Source organism: Zea mays, chromosome 1 (genome assembly GCF_902167145.1).
Source record: "Zea mays cultivar B73 chromosome 1, Zm-B73-REFERENCE-NAM-5.0, whole genome shotgun sequence".
Lineage (NCBI taxonomy): Eukaryota > Viridiplantae > Streptophyta > Magnoliopsida > Poales > Poaceae > Zea > Zea mays.
The window spans coordinates 91,940,981-91,947,401 of record NC_050096.1 but is presented as its reverse complement, the minus strand read 5'-3'; the positions used below and the strand labels follow the sequence as shown (position 1 = coordinate 91,947,401).

At 39.7% G+C, this 6,421-nt stretch overlaps 1 long non-coding RNA gene across 1 annotated transcript; it reads right to left on the bottom strand.

The window, feature by feature from the left end:
- Nucleotides 1-528: 528 nt before the first annotated feature.
- On the bottom strand, nucleotides 529-5,522 carry LOC109943435 (uncharacterized). Its single transcript, XR_002266156.2, has 7 exons — nucleotides 4,834-5,522; nucleotides 3,944-4,238; nucleotides 2,908-2,992; nucleotides 2,268-2,411; nucleotides 1,319-2,036; nucleotides 947-1,079; nucleotides 529-853 (listed from the first exon to the last, which is right to left on the bottom strand). It is a non-coding gene; the product is annotated as an uncharacterized lncRNA (long non-coding RNA).
- Nucleotides 5,523-6,421: the final 899 nt, after the last annotated feature.

Here is a 6,421-nt window from a genome sequence, read left to right as displayed (position 1 = left end):
CAAATCGTGTTATATGAGATGGTTAATTTTTAGTTATTAAGACGCTTATGAAGTGTCCAAATTTGATGGAGTCGCAAAAGATGTTCCGTTTTTAAGATGGTTATAAACCGTCTTAAAAGATATTAAATAAGACATTTTTTATTTATAACCGTCTAAAAAAGGAATTTATTAAGTCATTTTGTCCAATAAACCGTCTTAAATTAAGTTTTGTTTAAGACACTTCTTCTAAAGAACTGTCGAAAATACGAACATTATAAGTCACAAAGTATTTATCAAACTGACTAGAATATCCTATAATAATAGACACTCGCAACAGAAAAACCATCTTATTTAGGAGACTGATATTGGACGTTTTAAAAACCGTCTTATTTAAGAGACTGATATTAGACGTTTTGAGAAATGTCTTATTAAGATTTGAAACGACTTACTTGGCAGTATATTCTTCAATTACCATATTATAATAATTTAAAAGAGAAAAATACATACACATATATTTAATAATACTATAATTAATATAATATAGATAAATATCATTCAATATCTCATAAATAAGCATTGTCAAATAACTCATACATAAGTGTACTCTAAATTTAAACTTGTTCATCAACTGTTTATGCTAACATTGAGCCTAACTAAGTATATATAAATTCATGTCTCCACACTTGTGTGCGACCACCAAAATTTGAGTTCCATTCCATCTTTCATCGATGGCATCATCCATCGTTTCATCAATTCATCATCGTCGATGGCATCATTCACCAGTATTTATGTGCATCTTCTGCTCTGAATCCTGAGCCTTGACCACTCGCAATAACATGTCAGCATGTTCAGCTGGCTACTGCTTCGGCTGCCGCTGCAACAACACAATAGCCACGGCTTGACAGGTGAGATTATGAGGTTTCGCAGGGTGCTTGATGGATTGTTCAGTCTAGCTCAGAAGACTGACTGTGTCTGCTGTCTGGGCCTGATATCAGCCGGAGGAGCCACGGCATGGGCAGGAGACCCGGTGGACAGATCAAAGGGACCAGAGGTGCAGTGACGTTGCCTTAGCGGTGGACCCCAGCCCTCATCTCTCTGCCCTGGAGTTTTAGGAAGATCAACCGATCCTGCAACCAGTGAATGAGCTATTTTTTGGAGACCTAACATAGTTACTAAGTACAGTATAAAGAATAAAAACGTTGCACCTAACATAATTGAGGCTTTGATGAATAACAAAAGTAGTTTGTGCGAACAGAGCAAAAAATATAATGATATATAACCAGTATGAGGGACATAATGAAGAAGAGATCAAATTGTGTGCATAGAAGTTTTAAGTTACCTTGTCTCAGATGGTCTCAGCAAATTTTTCTTGCAGCTCGTGCTTATCTCTGTTCAAGTTTTCATTCTCTTGCTCCAACAACTGACATCTTTTCGCCATCTTCTGGTATGCAGTATGTACTTCTTCCAGTTTCTCAGTAAATTTCGCCTGCATAAGTTCAGATTTTTTCCTACATTGACCAACAATTCTGTTCATCTTGTACTGCATCTCCAGTTCCTTTTGTCCAATGTAGAACATTACGCTTCTGTATGCACTCTTCATAACTGATTTTCATCATATTTAAGAAAAAGCAAGATATCTACCGAACTCCTTAAGCATTAAATTTGGACACAGGTCACAAAAGTAATGCCACTGTTATGCTTTAACAAGTTTCCCATTTATGTTCTAAGATTGGTTGCATTGCATAATAGTGCTACTTAAACATGTTAGGCATAGATTGGAAAATGCAGATTACTGTGCTATAAAAAAGCAGTGCAAGATAAACACCACAATTTTGCAATTACCAAAGAAATCATAAGAGCCAACAGATTATTGTTAAATACAAGGACGTCATATCTCACCTTGACCATTATCATTAGCTTGCAAGACAACAAAAACATACTTCATCAGAGGGATGAGAGTGAGTGTAAAATGATCAACAATAGAGCTTCAATTACATCCTCGTCTTCATCAATACCATGTGGAAAGATATTGTAGAAAACATACAATGGCGATGTACCTAAAATAGAAGAAGCTGTAAGAATCTGAAAAATATTCCTGCAATAGGAAAAATAACAGTAACATCACATATTACATGCAGTTCCTGATAGCCTTTTATATTGTGACAGTCCCCTAAACCATCAATAGAATACTTTAATGTTCACGATTTCACATCGAAGAACCACCATGTTTCTTTCTGATATGCACAGAGACTAAGCTAGTAGCGATGATAGCAGGACGAAAACAATACCTTTTATCTGTACATGTCCTTCAGTTGACTGACATCCTTGTCCTTGGGCTGATCAAGGTTCTGATCCAGTTCCCACATGCTGCCCCGTTTTGTTGTCTCGATGTCTGACATCGACGCCATAAGCATCGCCATGTACCGCCCTGCCTGTCGCATCATCCAATGTGGGATGCCATCCTCTCAAATGTTCAAATATGAAGGTATGAAAGGCATAAAAATATATTTTACCAGGCAAATGTATGAAGGTATGAAAGCCATAAAAATCTTAGGACCTACATATTAGTGAAAATCCTCTACAAATAAGAGGCATACTGACAACAGATAAATTCTAGATTATAGCTGTTTAGCTTAGAATTTTTACTGTTCGACTTTGACACATTTGCCTAAGTTCTCAACTAGAAGCATCATGCCCAGTTTCCGCTCTACTTATCCACTGTTTTTAAGAATTGCTGCAGAGTTATTTCTACTCCATACTTCACCGTGTGAGATCTTGCAAACCTGAGGTATGAATCTCTAATAGCATGAATCTAAGTAGCAAGTGATAGCACATATCACAAAACAGTTGCTGTGAAAACTAAATAAATTAAAAACGATGAGATAGAGTACACAAGTTACTCTAGCCACAACGAAACGAGCACCTCACCCTGTAGAAAGCCCTGCTTTGAGTACAAGCTGTTATAGTCAACATCAACATCCGTCTCAGATTTGGAATCCATGAATTATGATACCTGAAACAAGTAACAGGAGAGATAACGATAGTATCATATGTAAGTGACATAAATCATAAATGGGAACTCCATGCTATAGATAAGCGGCATAAAAAATATGTTCCTAAAGTGGCCTACAACTAAGTGTAAGATAATGTGGTGAATGTTGTACCCATGAATAAAGTGAGCACTTATGGAATGTTGTACATGAGAACCCAATAACCTTCATTTGGACATTTATATCCGGAGTACTATCCAAATTCACATGTGAATGTCCATCGAGAAATCATCTTCCCATATAAAATTAGCACTATAGAATATTTTTTGTTGAATCACTATAGCAGTAAAGCTGATATTTCGAGTATTCAGACTTCTTAGCAGAGCAAACAATCTTCCTTCATACCTTCTATCCTTATGCATTTACCATTAATCTCATTTGTACTCTTGTATGATATCTGACTGAAGAAATATATAACTTGAGTATCCTAGACATCAACCAAAGTACTTCATTCAAAATATGTTAATAGGAGATTTATTCATCAATACAAGCAGCCGTCGCTTTTTGAAGCAAATGATCATGTCTACCATTGTCACATTAATCTCAGAGAATGCTACTGCCAAGTTTTCACTTTTCAGTGGTGAACAAATCAAACAATACCTTCATCAATAATGAGAAATTCACTAATAATTTGACCTCGCACAAAGCATAGCCTAAATGTAATCATGTTTTTTTGTCTTATTCCTCAAAATACCAGAAGTAATCATGTTTTCTTGTCTTATTCCTAAATGTACAAAGCATCGCCCATATGGCTTAATGAAGCCAACGGAATAGGCATCATTTGGGCAAAAACTGGCACATTGCATGATTTATCATTGTACTTAATATATGCACAAAAATCAAATGTCCTATTTCTGTTTCCTGCATTATGAGTGAAAAAAGAACAAATTATGTCGATGCATCATTTTTAATACCTTAGAGCTGTGTACTACGAATCTGCGATGCGTGCCTGCTCCAGGGTGACCACGTCCATGATGATCATGCCACAGAGCATCTGCGCTAGGCTCACCTTGACGGAGAAAGTCGCTGACTTGGGCTGCTTGGACGGCTCCAACAGCGCCGTGTCCCGTACATCATCACCACGTCGCTGCCGTTGGACGCCATTGTTTGCTGTGGATTGGATTGGATTCGATCGACGTTGCGAGGACCGCGTGTTTGGAGATCTGGCTTCCATTGACGGCGCGGAAGGAGGTGAATGCGCAGACCTTCCTGTTAAATGAATCGAGCCTCCCTGTTAATCGGTTCGAAACGATTAATGTATCAATCTCACAACACACACATACAACACTATTTCAGCTCTATTATACTAACACACAAGCAAACGGGAAAAAATGAATCGAGCCTCCCTGTTAATCGGTTCGAAACGGTTAAATTATCAATCTCATAATGGAATCAAACAAGAAATGGACCCAAAAGGCCAAAACAGTAGTAACAATCTATAATATGAAGCCATATACGACACATGCAGTTGAGCATGGCACAAGAAACAAGATGTGCATCAATATGCTTAATTACAATTTGTGTGACTATCTCATGGCAACAGGTTCCTCTTCAAGATTTCACCACAAGGCCATGCCACTTTTAACTCAGTCGGACTATGTACATAAGATGAAACTGTTGGCTGGTCATTAGTCTGAACATTTATACACAATACTAACCAACGACTATATCTCATAGGCCTAGTTTGGGTAATCTAGGAATGAGAGGGATTGGAGTGGATTGAGATGTATTGTAGGAGTTTTTGAACTATTGGAGATTTAAACACTCTTCAATCCAAGTATATCCTTAACCTGCATGCGCATACCTGTGTGTGACCACGGAGGAGTGAACGGAGTGCGGTGTTGATGTTCAGCACACGGATGTTACCGAGCTTGAGCCCATACACGACCGGTTCACAGCGATCTGTCTGCCTAGCACGAGCCCGGGATCCGATGTGTACTTGGTAATCGGTGTCACCTCCAGCTGTGGTGGCTGCCCTTCCCCGGGCAGCCTCGAGTCAACATCGTGCACCGCTCGTTCCCTGGTGCCAAGTAACCGCCCCCTGGGCACCTTGCTGCTCAGCATCCTGGCCGGCGGCACGGATGGCATCGCTGGGAGCGATTGCAGTTGTGCGAACTCTGATGTGGGCGGCGGCTTGGAGACGGCGGTCTCGAACTGTGTCGGCCCGGAGTTCCCGAGCAGCTGCATGAGGCGCGCGCCGGGGTTGGGGCCCGGGGCGACGGCGTTGGGGTTAGCGTTCGGGTTGGGGTTGAGGTTTGGGTTTGGCATGGGGAAGGAGACAACTGGGCGGGTCATGGCGTGGGGGTCCTGCGGATAGTGGATGTAGGCTGTAGGGTCCGCGGTGGAAGGGCGGGGTCACCGAAGGGCGGGGTCACCGAAGGGCAGGAGATGACGGTGGCGGCGACGGCTGGGGTGGGAGAGAGAGGATGGTCAGATGGAGGATAGGGCTAGGGCTCTAGGATAGGAGGCGATGTTCTCAGAATTGGAGCACATGTTGATTTGGAGAAGATCGAAGGGTCTTTTTGCATCTCGTACCACAACACGCGTCAGCATATACAAGCGCCACCATCACTGATGTCCGTGTCCCAAGCTCTCTGCTGTGAAAGGAAAGAGATTATAACGAATCATTTAAATGCTAAGTTTCTTTTTTTAGTCCGAATCTGAAGTGGTTAGGTCATGGAGTTTAACAATATAAATGTAAAAGAACTAATATATTCAGTGTAGGATGGGTATAACTTCGTGAACCCTTTGGTACCTAAACGGTAGGAATTAAAACAAAATGATGATTTAGGTCTAATGTATGACACATTAATGATCGGTTCGTATGGGGATCTATTTTATCATCTATAGAGATAAATGTTACATTTTATGTCATATATATAATCAAACTAAGCCTAATTCACTATTTACTACGTTTTTTTCAAAAAGCGTTTTATAAGAAATATCATACGAAGACGGTTTTATATTTAGAAGTGTCTAGTATACTCGCAACATCTAAGACAATCTTTATAGCATAGACGTCTCTAATAATATCTTTATTTGATACGGTTTCATATGCAAAAGTGACTAATATACTAACCAAAATCTAAGACAGTTCTTGCAATCTTAATGACTCAAAAGGTATATTTATTTGAGACAGTTTTTAATAACAATCCATCTTAAATCAATATAAGACATTTCTTACGACGTAACTGTCTCAAAACACTTCTTTATTAAAGACGGATCTCCAATAAACCATCTTATCTTACTCATCACCATATGATAGAAGACACTTCTATAAAATGCACTGATATCTGTCTTAAAATGTGCGTCGTAAATAAGCATATTTCTAGTAGTGTATCCGCCTAAAGTGTCGAAGTGACTGATTAACCCTGAGCGGTGGAAGCGACACT